Source organism: Giraffa tippelskirchi, chromosome 3, assembly GCF_054371585.1.
Source record: "Giraffa tippelskirchi isolate mGirTip1 chromosome 3, T2T-mGirTip1v1.2.pri, whole genome shotgun sequence".
Taxonomy (NCBI): Eukaryota; Metazoa; Chordata; class Mammalia; order Artiodactyla; family Giraffidae; genus Giraffa; species Giraffa tippelskirchi.
The window spans coordinates 126221960-126236151 of record NC_137277.1 but is presented as its reverse complement, the minus strand read 5'-3'; the positions used below and the strand labels follow the sequence as shown (position 1 = coordinate 126236151).

Below are 14192 nucleotides of genomic sequence, written 5' to 3'. Positions count from 1 at the left end.
AGGGGAGAGTGATATATGCAGAATACAAGGAGATATATAGTAGACCTTTTTGAAGTAAAGTCAAAAGAACGGAAGCAAAAAACAATCAAAGATACAGTAAAAGAGACATTTTTCCAAAATACAAATGAATTTGAATTTATTTTTTTTTTCAGAACATTTTTCTTCTGCCATGTATTAGAACAATTTTCTTGTACTGTGTGTGTGCATGTGTGTGTAAAATGTTCCAGAAAATGGCATAAAATAATTAACAGTGAAATACATACTTTTAAAAACATTACCAAACTTCAAAGATTAAAGAGTCCCTGTGCTATATACAAGGACATACTATATAGCACAGGGAACACAACTCAGTATATAATGTAACAACCTACATGGAAAAAGAATTTGAGAAAGAATAGATACATATACAGGTATAACTGAATCACTTTGCTGTACATCTGAAACTAACACAATATTTTTAATCAACTATAAAATTAAAAGTTAAAAAAAAAGAAAAAGACTCCTAAGGATGAGAGGGTATCAGGAAAATTTGGAAAAAAAAGTTAGCTCTGCTCAAAAACCAAATTTTTTCAGAGCTTTCCATTGTGATGTTAAATGCTAAAACAAAATGGAATATATATATCTGTGTGTGTGTGTATATATATATATATACACACACACACATATATGACATAAAATGGTCTTGAATGATAACACACAAAATGATATCATTGGTTGCCTTTGAATAACGTACTAGGATTGGGAAGACAGTCTAAACTTCGCTTTTCTATAAAGTTTTCATTTTTAAAGTAGAACATGAAAATAATATTAATAAACCACCACAACAATTATAATTATGGTGAGGCAACTGCTACAGTTATCAAGGCAAGACTGTATGACCTAAAAAGATACACCCAACTAAGTTGTTTTTCAAGTAGAAAAAAAGCAGACATCATGTTCAAATATAGGAGACCTAGGCCACTGTATGGAATAAGTATGATAAACAGAATGACAGGAGAAGTCACAATTAAAAAAAAAAGTGGTAATAAGCAACCAATCCATTATAACATTGTTAGATAACTGTAAAAAATTATTATAGAACAGAGCTACATGTAAACGTTGACAAGGTAATGGAGGGAAACGAGCTTTATTCACTGAATTGCACTCAAAGCAGTATTTATTAGATGAGCTCTTACTTATGCAACATTGATCAACATGAACAATGTCTGGGAAGTAAAATTATGCAAAAGAAAGAAATACAGAATTTATTGCTTTTTCATACTAGGATCTTTCAGAAAGATTGAAGAAATGTTCAATATTAAATAAGACACAAAATAAAGTAATAGAAAGCCACTGTAATTTCATGGATAGGGTGATCGATTATACTATTCTTAAGATTATTCATTCTTCCCCAGCTACCAACTGTATATTTTATCCTATGTCATTAATGCAAAATTTGACCATATGACTTTCTCTGCTTAATGCAACATTATCAAATGACAAAATTATGGGATTTTAATAAGATTGTGAGGTTGATTGTTCCTTCTAGGCTCTGCCACTGCTATTAGAAGAATAATATAGCTAATTATCACTATTCTGTAGCCCCAGAAGTAAAAATAAAATGAGTGTTTAGAGACTGAAAAGATAACTCACAGACCAGGTGAAAAAAATTCAAAACATTTACCTAATAAAGGACTTGTATTCAGAATATGCAAAGAACACTTATTACTCATTAATAAGAAAATAACCTAATTTTTAAAAAGGAGCAAGTTATCTGAACAAACACCTCAGGAAGATACACAGATGGCAAATAAACACCGAAAATTTTTAATATAAATTGCCATTTAAAAATGAAAATTAAAACAAAAATGGATATGCCTCAGTTCAGTTCAATTGAGTCACTCAGTCGTGTCCAGCTCTTTGCAACTCCACGGACCACAGCATGCCAGGACTCCCTGTCCATCACCAAAGCCTGGAGTATACTCGAACTCATGTCCATCGAGTCGGTGATACCACCCAACCATCTCATCCTCTATCGACCCTTCTCCTCCTGCCCTCAATCTTTCCCAGCATCAGGGTCTTTTCAAATGAGTAGGCTTTTTGTATCAGATGGCCAAAGTACTGGAGTTTCAAATTCAGCATCAGTCCTTCCAATGCACACCCAGGACTGATTTCCTTTAGGATGGACTGGTTGGATCTCCTTGCAGTTCAAGGGACTCTCACGAGTCTTCTCCAACACCACAGTTCAAAAGCATCAATTCTTTGGCACTCAGCTTTCTTCACAGTCCAACTCTCACATCCATACATGACTACTGGAAAAACCATAGCCTTGACTAGACGGACCTTTGATGGCAAAGTAATGTCTCTGCTTTTGAATAGGCTGTCTAGATTGGTCATAACTTTTCTTCCAAGGAGTATGTGTCTTTTAATTTCATGGCTGCAGTCACCATCTGCTGTGATTTTGGAGCCCAAAAAAATAAAGGCTGACACTGTTTCAAATGTTTCCCCATCTATTTGCCATGAAGTAATGGGACCAGATGCCATGATCTTAGTTTTCTGAATATTGCTTTTTAAGTCAACTTTTTCACTCTCCTCTTTCACTTTCATCAAGAGGCTCTTTAGTTCTTCTTCACTTTCTGCCATAAGAGTGGTGTCATCTACAAATTGAGGTTATTGATATTTCTCCCAGCAATCTTGAATCCAGCTGTGCTTCATCCAGCCAAGCATTTCTCATAATGTACCCTGCATATAAGTTAAATAAGCAGGGTGAAAATATACAGCCTTGATGTACTCCTTTCCCGATTTGGAACCAATCTGTTCTTCCATGTCCAGTTCTAACTGTTGCTTCCTGACCTGCATACAGATTTCTCAGGAGGCACATGAGGTGGTCTGGTATTCCCATCTCTTTCAGAATTTTCCACAGTTTAGTGTGATCCACACAGTCAAAGGCTTTGGCATAGTCAATAAAGCAGAAATAGATGTTTTTCTGGAACTCTCTTGCTTTTTCAATGATCCAGCAGATGCTGGCAATTTGATCTCTGGTTCCTCTGCCTTTTCTAAAACCATCCGGAACACTGGTAGTTCATAGTTCATGTATTTCTGAAGCCTGGCTTGGGGAATTTTGAGCATTACTTTGCTAGCATGTGAGATGAGTACAAACACCCTATTCCAACAACACAAGAGAAGACTCTACACGTGGACATCACAAGATGGTCAACACTGAAATCAGATTGATTAAACTCTTTGCAGCCAAAGATGGAGAAGCTCTATACAGTCAGCAAAAACAAGACCGGGAGCAGACTGTGGCTCAGATCATGAACTGCTTATGGCCAAGTTCAGACTTAAATTGAAGAAAGCAGGGAAAACCACTAGACCATTCAGGTATGACCTAGATCAAATCCCTTATGAGTATACAGTGGAAGTGACAAATAGATTTAAGGGACTAGACCTGATAGACAGAATGCCTGATGAACTATGGACAGAGGTTCATGACATTGTACAGGAGACAGGGATCAAGAAAATCCCCATGGAAAAGAAACGCAAAAAAGCAAAATGGCTGTCTGAGGAGGCCTTACAGATAGCTGGGAAGAGAAGAGAAGCGAAAAGCAAAGGAGAAAAGGAAAGATATTCTCATCTGAATGCAGAGTTCCAAAGAATAGCAAGGAGAGATAAGAAAGCCTTCCTCAGTGATCAATGCAAACAAATAGAGGAAAACAACAGATTGGGAAAGACTAGAGACCTCTTCAAGAAAATTACAGATACCAAAGGAACATTTCATGCAAAGATAGGCTCGATAAAGGACAGAAATGGTATGGACCTAAGAGAAGCAGAAGATATTAAGAAGAGGTGGCAAGAATACACAGAAGAACTGTACAAAAAAGATCTTCACGACACAGATAATCACGATGGTGTGATCACTCACCTAGAGCCAGACATCCTGGAATGTGAAGTCAAGAGGGCCTTAGAAAGCATCACTATGAACAAAGCTAGTGGAGGTGATGGAATTCCAGTTGAGCTATTTCAAATCCTCAAAGGTGATGCTGTGAAAGTGCTGCACTCGATTTGCCAGCAAATTTGGAAAACTCAGCAGTGGCCACAGGACTGGAAGAGGTCAGTTTTCGTTCCAATCCCAAAGAAAGGCAATGCCAAAGAATGCTCAAACTACCACACAATTGCACTCATCTCACATGCTAGTAAAGTAATGCTCAAAATTCTCCAAGCCAGGCTTCAGTAATACGTGAACCGTGAACTTCCAGATGTTCAAGCTGGTTTTAGAAAAGGCAGAGGAACCAGAGATCAAATTGCCAATATCCGCTGGATCATCGAAAAAGCAAAAGAGTTCCAGAAAAACATCTATTTCTGCTTTATTGACTATGCCAAAGCCTTTGACTGTGTGGATCACAATAAACTGTGGAAAATTCTGAAAGAGATGGGAATACCAGACCATCTGACCTGTCTCTTGAGAAACCTGTATGCAGGTCAGGAAGCAACAGTTAGAACTGGACATGGAACAACAGACTGGTTCCAAATAGGAAAAGGAGTCCGTCAAGGCTGTATATTGTCACCCTGCTTATTTAACTTATATGCAGAGTACATCATGAGAAATGCTGGGCTGGAAGAAACACAAGCTGGAATCAAGATTGCCGGGAGAAATATCAATAACCTCAGATATGCGGATGACACCACCCTTATGGCAGAAAGTGAAGAAGAACTAAAGAGCCTCTTAATGAAGGTGAAGGAGGAGAGTGAAAAAGTTGGCTTAAAGCTCAACGTTCAGAAAACTAAGATCATGGCATCTGGTCCCATCACTCCATGGGAAATCGATGGGGAAACAGTGGAAACAGTGTCAGACTTTACTTTTTTGGGCTCCAGAATCACTGCTGATGGTGACTGCAGCCATGAAATTAAAAGACGCTTACTCCTTGGAAGGAAGGTTATGGCCAACCTAGATAGCATGTTTAAAAGCAGAGACGTTACTTTGCCAACAAAAGTCCGTCTAGTCAAGACTATGGTTTTTCCAGTGGTCATGTATGGATGTGAGAGTTGGACGGTGAAGAAAGCTGAGCGCCGCAGAATTGATGCTTTTGAACTGTGGTGTTGGAGAAGACTCTTGAGAGTTTCTTGGACTGCAGGGAGATCCAATCAATCCATCCTAAAAGAGATCAATCCTGGGTGTTCATTGGAAGGTCTGATGTTGAAGCTGAAGCTCCAATACTTTGGGCACCTCATGCGAAGGGTTGACTCATTGGAAAAGACCCTAATGCTGGGTAGGATTGGGGGCGGGAGGAGAAGGGGATGACAGAGGATGAGATGTTTGGATGGCATCACCGACTCGATGAACATGGGTTTGGGTAGACTCCGGGAGTTGGTGATGGACAGAGAGGCCTGGCGTGCTGCAAGTCATGGGGTCGCAGAGAGTCAGACACGACTGAGCGACTGAACTGAACTGAGATGAGTACAGCTGTGTAGTAGTTTGAGCATTCTTTGACATTGCCTTTCTTTGGGGTTGGAATGAAAACTGACCTTTTCCAGTCCTGTGGCCACTGCTGAGTTTTCCAAATTTGCTGGCATATTGAGTGCAGCACTTTCACAGTATCATCTTCTAGGATTTGAAATAGCTCAACTGGAATTCCATCACCTCCATTGGCTTTGTTCATAGTGATGCTTCCTAAGGCCCACTTGACTTCACATTCCCGGATGTCTGGCTTTAGGTGACTGATCACACCATCGTGATTATCTGGGTCATAAAGATCTTTTTTGTATAGTTCTTCTGTATATTCTTGCCACTTCTTCTTAATATCTTCTGCTTCTGTTTCTGTCCTTTCTTGTGCCCATCTTTGCAAGAAATGTTCCCTTGGTATCTCTAATTTTCTTGAAGAGATTTCTAGTCTTTCCCATTCTATTGTTTTCCCCTATTTCTTTGCACTGACCATTGAAGACAGGCATTCTTATCTCCCCTTGCTATTCTTTGGAACTCTGCATTCAAATAGATATATCTTTCCTTCTCTCCTTTGCTTTTTGCTTCTCTTCTTTTCACAGCTATTTGTAAGGCCTCCTCGGACAGCCACTTTTCATTTTCGCATTTCTTTTTCTTGGAGATGGTCTTGATCCCTGTCTCCTGTACAATGTCACGAACCTTTGTCCATAGATCATCAGGCACTCTGTTTATCAGATCTAATCCCTTAAATCTATTTCTCACTTCCACTATATAATTGTAAGGGATTTGATTTAGGTCATACCTGAATGGTCTAGTGGTTTTCTAAACTTTCTTCAATTTAAGTCTGAATTTGGCAATAAGGAGTTCACGATCTGAGCCACAGTCAGCTCCCAGTCTTGTTTTTGCTGACTATATAGAGCTTCTCCATCTTTGGCTGCAAAGAATATAATCAATCTGATTTTGGTGTTGACCATTTTGGTGATGTCCATGTGTAGAGTCTTCTCTTGTGTTGTTGGAAGAGGGTGTTCACTGTGACCAGTGTGTTCTCTTGACAAAACTCTATTAGCCTTTGCCCTGCTTCATTCTGTACTCCAAGGCCACATTTCCCTGTTATTCCAGGTGTTTCTTGACTTCCTACTTTTGCATTCCAGTCCCCTTTAATGAAAAGGACATCTTTTTTGGGTGTTCGTTCTAAAAGTTCTTGTAGGTCTCCATAGAACCATTGAACTTCAGCTTCTTCAGCATTACTGGTCGGGGCATATACTTGGATTACCGTGATATTGAATGGTTTGCCTTGGAAATGAAAAGAGATCATCCTGTCGTTTTTGAGATTGCATCCAAGTACTGCATTTTGGACTCTTTTGTTGACCATGATGGCTACTCCATTTCTTCTAAGGGATTCCTGCCCACAGTAGTAGCCATCTGAGTTAAATTCACCCATTCCAGTCAATTTTAGTAATGTTGACGTTCACTTTTGCCATCTCCTGTTTGACCACTTCCAGTTTGCCTTGATTCATGAACCTAACATTCCAGGTTCCTATGCAATATTGCTCTTTACGGCATCGGACCTTGCTTCTGTCACCAGTCACATCCACAACTGGGTATTGTTTCTGCATTGGCTCCATCCCTTCATTCTTTCTGGAGTTATTTCTCCACTGATCTCCAGTAGCATATTGGGTACATACCCACCTGGGGAGTTCATCTTTCAGTGTCCTATCTTTTTGCCTTTTCATACTGTTCATGGGGTTCTCAAGGCAAGAATCCTGAAGTGGTTTGCCATTCCCTTCTCCAAAGATACCCCACATCCTAGGTCAGGAGCAGTGGCTGTGCTTTGCTGGAGTAGCCGTGAAGAGATACCCTATGTCCAAGGTAAGAGAAACCCCAATAAGATGGTAGGTGCTGAGAGAGGGCATCAGAGTGTAGACAGACTGAAACCACAATCACAGAAAACTAGCCAATCTAATCACATGAACCACAGCCTTGTCTAACTCAGTGAAACTAAGCCATGCCATATAGAGCCACCCAAGATGGTCAGGTCAAGGTGGAGAGTTCTGACAAAAAGTGGCCCACTGGAGAAGGGAATGGATATGCCTATATACCTATTAAAGTAGCTAAGATTCAAAAAATAATACCAAATGTTGGCAAGAATAGAAGGCATTAGGAATACAATTAATTGCAGGTAGAAATACAAAATGCTAAAGCCATCTGGATGGAAGTTTGACAGTTTCTTTTAAACATAGTTTTACCCTACAATCCTGCATTTGTGCTCCTAGTTGCATATTCAGATGGGTTGAGTATATGTCTACACAAAACCCTGCTTATGAAAGTTTATAGTGGTTTTATCCTTTCAGCAAAGACTGAAAACAAGATATTCTTCAATAGGCAACTGTAGAAATAAACTGTAGTATATCATACAATGAAATACTATTCAGTGATATAAAGAAACAATCCTTCAGGCTACAAAGACATAATGGAACCTTAAATGCATATTGCTAAGTAAAGGAAGCCCCTCCAGAAAGGTTACAAACAATAGCATTCCATTTATACGGCATTCTGGAAAAGGAAAAACCATAAGTAAAAAGTTTGACTGATGCCACAGAGAGGAAGAGAAGGATGAATAGCTGAAGCATGGGGTATTTTACCATGGGGTCACAATAGAGTTGGATGTGACTTAGGGACTAAACAACAACACTAGTGGTGGTACATGACACTATACAGTTATCAAAACCCATGTGTGTGATATGTGTGTTCAGTCATATCCAGTCCTTTGCAATCCCATGGACTATAGCCCCACAGGCTCCTCTCTCCATGGAATTTTCCAGAGAAGAATACTGAAGTGGGTTGCCATTTCCTACTTCAGGGGATCTTCCTGGCTCAGGGATCAAACCTTCATTTCCTGCATTAGCAAGTGAATTCTTTACCACTAGCACCACATGGGAATTTACAACACAAAGAATGCACCTTAATAAATGCACACTTTAAAAAATCATTTAGGAATTTAGAGGATCCCAATAAACAATGCAGATCATGAGAAGAGAATCTAATTGTATTTAAAATATACGAAACAAGTTCAGTGAAGAGGATGCAGGCATGCTCAGTCATGTACACCTCTTTGTGACCCCATGGACTGTAGCCCGCCAGGCTCCTCTGTCCATGGGATTTTTCAGGACAGAATACTGGAGTGAGATGTCATTTCCCTCTGCAGGGGATCTTCCTGACCTAGGGAAGATCGAATTTACATCTTCTGCACTGGTAGGCAGATTCTCTACCACTTGGCTACCTAGCAAAGAGGGTAGGGAAAGTGTATTTACCTAAGGGACTTTGAAAATTAATGGAATCTTTAAGAGAAAGGGTAAAAGGAACTGAATATAGTTAGTGTAGAGTTAAGTTGATAAAACTGTTTCCCATAAGATAGGGATTAATAATTTTAACACTGCTATACATATCCACTGAAAATGAAGAATTAAGTAAATAGATGGTGGATGATGAGAGCCAAGTTTCTTACTTTTGGAAGGTTACAGATTAGCAAGGGGAACTAGCTAGAATGATCCATGTGGTAATGGATTAGAACTGGAAACCTCAGTAAGAACTCGTGTCTAACTTAACATAGGTATTTTTTTTGCATAAAGAAATATTTACAGGTATAAGGATATACACTGATCTATTTTAGCTCTGTCAGCTGACAAAGCCTAGAAGAAATAATACCACAGTAGAAATGAGCACACTTACCACCCAAATATTGGTTTCTTAAATCATTTTCCAATAAGGAACCAGGGATTATTGGAGAAATGGCTGGTCCTAGGACAACGGCAGGGAATATACAAAATGAGTCTGGAGCATCTTGTAGCCCAGAAAGTAAGAAAGTGCTCAAAGAAAATATACACACACTGACAGCAGTACATTAAAGGGGCAGAACAGCCAAAGCTGAAACAATTTAAGCAAAAATGAAATGGAAATTTGTTTCTCTGAATTTCTTCCCCAAAAGCCATAACCTGAAGCTAACCATAAGAAACACACCAGAAAAAATTTAATAGAAGGGCATCCTTCATTATTCCTGCCCAGTACTCCTCAAAACTATTCGGGTCTTTGATAACAAGGTCTAACTAACTGCCACAGTCCCAGAAGACCCTAAAGAAACATGACAAATAAATATATGGTATCACAGACAGTATACTGGAACAGAGAATGGACACTAGGTAAAAACCAAGGAAATCCAAATAATCTATAGACTGCAGCTAGTAACGGTGAATCAATTTTTCATTAACTATAACAAATGTATTACACAAATATGTTATTAAAAATAGGATTAACTGTGAGAGAAGTGCTTATGGGAACCTTCAGTACTATTTCTAAAATATTTTGAAAATATATTTATTGATAACAAAAGTTAAAAACACGGGACAGTCCTGAGCCTGAATATGAATGAGGAACCAAGTCCAGTCAGATCTATAGCAGGAGGTGGAGCTTCCATATAGATCTACTGATTCACAAAGCTGGAAGCATTCTGGAAAGTCCCTGAATTCTTAAAATTGAGGACATGCAACCTGAACTTTGGCAAATATTGCCAAGATGCTGCTTAAAATCTCTATTCTTTAAACTTCTACCAAATGTATGAGTTTTCATTTACTCTCACTTTTGTTACACTTGATAACACAAATACTTCAATTTTTTGCTAATTTATCCAGTGAAATACTTCACTTCTCTGAATTTGAGTGTCGCTGTTTCCTCTTCCTAGTAAAGATGGGCTTCTTTTATCAAGAAATACTCCAGGAGACATCTCAACAGGTAAGGACTTTTAAAAATGTGACTCCAATAACATCATCATGAGATTAGCAATAATTCCTTATAATATTTTAATACCTACTTCAAGTTCTATGTTCCTGAATATTTAAAAATATTTTTTAAATTTATTTGAGTAACAATCCAAACAAACACATTTCATACATTGCATTTAATTTTTAAGACTCTTTTGATGTGGACCACTTTTTAAGTCTTTATTGAATTTGTTACAATATTATTTCCGTTTTGTGTTTTGGTTTTTTAGTCACAAGGCATATGGGATCTTAGCTTCCCAACCAGGGACTGAGCTTGCACTCCCTGCATTGGAAGGCAAAGTTTTAATCACTGGACCACCAGGAAAGTCCTCATATATTATATTTAGATTGTGTGAGTATAAGTCCCTTTTAATATATAACAATTCTCCTTTTTTTTTTTTGGTATTTACTATTTGAAAAAACTAAATCATTTGTCTTACAGAACACTGGATTTGGCTGATTAAATTATCTTCATATCATTTAACATGACCTCCATCTCCCATATTTTTCAGTAAACTGGGAGTTAGATCTAGAGATCTGATCAGTTATGGGTTATTTCTTTTGTCAACAATCTATTGTAACATTTCTGTACACTTTCTATTGCCTTGCTTCAAAAGAAAAGTATGTCCTATTTTTCCCTCCTTTAGTGATGGAAAGACTAATTAGTGAATTCAGGTCATGTCAGTCTGATCGATCTATTATTAAGTTTCACATCTAATGTTTCTTATCTAATGGTTTTAGCAACTATTGATGACCATCATCTAGATCCATTATGGTTGTAAATGTGGTTTTCTGTTTCTATCATTTCTTCTCATTTTTAAGCTATGAATTAAAAAAAGAAATAACTTCCCTTCACTAATTGTTTTCCTGCTCTGAGACATAATTCACGCAAGAAAGACTTGCAATACAAACTGCCTGAATCTGGGGGATATTGTAACCATTGTTTCTGCCAGCGGAGCAGATTCAAGTGCAGCTTAGGGATTTCTTCAACATGCAATTCCTTTTCCAATACCATTAGCTGAGCACCAAATGCTTCATGCCGACCCTCTCAATATTCATTGAGTCATCCTAATGAGGGCCTTTGCCAGGGTTTCATCTGGAGAATACCTAGACACTATCTCTGCCAAAGAGGCTGGGTATGAATCAGAGCAGTAAGAAGATGATAGTGACATTGTCTTCTCCTTTGGTATTATTGATTAGCTTTGATTTTCTTCTAGGCAACTCTACATTGTGAGCGACTAGAAACAACATGTGGTAACCCACCTGGCATATTTTAATTTGTCTTGATTTTTTTCTTGTACCTCTTGGAATATATGTTAGAACTGATAAATTAGAAATGTAATAATCCTTACAAATGAAGTCAAAAATTTTATCAGTACCTTCTCTCCCTCTGGGCTTCCCTGGTAGCTCAGACAGTAAAGAATCCTCCTGCAATGCAGGAGATCCATATTCAATCCCTGAATCAGAAAAATTCCCTGAAGAAGGGAATGGCAACCCACACCAGTATTCTTGCCTGGAGAATTCCATGGACAGAGGAGCCTGGCAGGCTACAGTCCACGGGATCGCAAAGAGTCAGAAACAACTGAGAGACCAGCACTTTCACTTTCATTTACTTTCCCTCTAAGTTAGTTGCTTCTGTACAAAACAAGAATCATACCACTGAAGAAATCTTCTTGAGTCTGGAAAAGTAAAATTTTCCTATATCATCATTAACAGGTAATATTATTTGTCAGTGTCTTGCTACAGATTACTACTCTGCCAAGTATTTTAAAATATATAATTTAATTCTGATGTCACAAAAATCCAAAAAAGTTGTTTTATAAATAACTAGATATCCATGATAATTCACAGCATTAAGTAGTGGAATTGATACTGTAACCTAGGTCAGTATTGTCCCAAGGTTTGTATTCTTCCTTTATTTTTCCCCACCAGAAACATTTACTGAACACTTTACCCTTATGCAAGGCACTGCCCAAGGTGTCGGAAAAAGAGTAATATGCTAGTCCCTGCTCTCATCATCCTTGCTATTGTGACTCAAAGTGTGGTCTTAGGTCCAAGGAGCAAGGACACCACCTGGGAGTTTGGCATCTATGAAGAAACTGTCTTCTAGGCAACTTTATATTGTAAGGTATTAAAAGCAAAATGTCATAACCCACCTGGCACATTGTCACTTGAAAGCATTTTTTTCTCTTTACCTCTTGGAATCTATGAAGAATACAGGATTTCACCCCAAACCAACTGAATCAGAATATGTATTTTAATAAGATATCCAGGTATCAGGTATATATAAGAAATATTATATTTGAGATTAATCAAAAAAATTTACCTAGTTGTGAAAATAATATGCCGTTACTTAAAAAGAAAACTAACTACACAGAATAACTAGGGATGAGTAGACAGTGAGCACTGCAAGAAGCCAGCACCATGGGGATACACTGGAGCTAGAAAATGTATAGCTCAGATCCAGGAGGAGGGAGAGCTCAAATTGAATCATGCTTTGACTAGCAACTAGAGAGGGGAATGACAAGCCACTCCAGTATTACTGCCTGGAGAATTCCATGGACAGAGGAGCCTGGCAGGCTAAAGTCCATGTGGTCACAAAGAGTCGGGCATGACTGAGTGACTATCCCCTTCACCTTGATTGGTAACATAGGGAAGATGGTTCTGAGTAAAAAGACTGTGACAATTCCAGGCATAGAGATAGACATTTATGGAATGCATGAGAAGCAGGACTGACTCTGGCCAATATGACCCCTCATGAGTCTCTCCAGGAAAAATTAGAGGCTGTGGTTTCATTCCTGTTCTCCTAGGAACTTACCCAGAATCTACCATTTTGTTGGTATTCAATAAATATTTGTTGAATGAAAAGCACTTCTTAAAAGTTACACAATTATGTGTGTACACATGCTAAGTCATTTCAGTCATGCCCAGCTCTTTGTGACCCTATGGACCATAGCCCACCAGTCTCCTCTGTCCATGGCATTCCCCAGACAAGAATACTGGAGTGGGTACCATGCCTTCCTCCAGGGGATCTTCCTGCCTCAGGTATCAAACACGCATCTTTTATGTCTTCTGCATTGACAGGTGGTTTCTTTACCACTAGCAACACCTGGGAAGCCCTATAGTGTATGTACTTAACCTAATCAGTTTGGTCCAGTCGCTCAATTGTGTCTGACTCTTTGCAACACCAGGGGCTGCAGCATGCCAGGCCTCCCTGTCCATTGCCAACTCCCGGAGCCTACTCAAACTCATGTTCATCGAGTCGGTGATGCCATACAACCATCTCATCCTCTGTCGTCCCCTTCTCCTCCTGCCTTCAATCTTTCCCAGCATCAGGGTCTTTTCCAATAAGTCAGTTCTTCGCATCAGGTGGCCAAAGTATTGGAGTTTCATCTTCAACATCAATCCTTCCAAAGAATATTCAGGACTGATTTCCTTTGGGATGGACTGGTTGGATCTTCTTGTAGTCCAAGGGACTCTCAAAATCTTCTCCAACACCACAATTCAAAAGCATCAATTCTTTGGCACTCAGCTTTCTTTATAAACCAACTCTCACATTCATACATGACTACTGGAAAAACCATAGCTTTGACAAGACAGACCTTTGTTGGCAAAGTAATGTCTCTGCTTTTTAATACGCTGTCTAGGTTAGTCATAACTTTTCTTCCAAGGAGCAAGCACCTTTTAATTTCATGGCTTCAGTCACCATCTGCAATGACTTTGGAGCCCAAGAAAATAAAGTCTGTCATGGTTTCCATTGTTTCCCCATCTATTTGCCATGAAGTGACGGGACTGGATGATCTTAGCCTTCTGAATGTTGATTTTTAAGCCAACTTTTTCACTCTTCTCTTTCAATTGCATCAAGAGGCTATTTAGTTCTTCTTCGCTTTCTGCCATAAGTGTGGTGTCATCTGCATATCTGAGGTTATTGATATTTCTCCTGGCAATCTTGATTCCAGTGT

At 38.8% G+C, this 14192-nt stretch overlaps 1 long non-coding RNA gene across 2 annotated transcripts in view; it reads right to left on the bottom strand.

Moving 5' to 3' along the window:
- The window catches only part of LOC145541809 (uncharacterized), a 474179-nt gene that overhangs the window by 187978 nt on the left and 272009 nt on the right, over positions 1-14192 (bottom strand). The window contains exon 4 of one of the 2 annotated variants that reach the window (XR_014079305.1): positions 9146-9214. The exons of the other annotated variant lie outside the window; for it this stretch is intronic. This is a non-coding gene — a long non-coding RNA (uncharacterized LOC145541809). The remainder of the gene's footprint in view (positions 1-9145; positions 9215-14192) is intronic. 2 annotated transcript variants of the gene reach the window in all.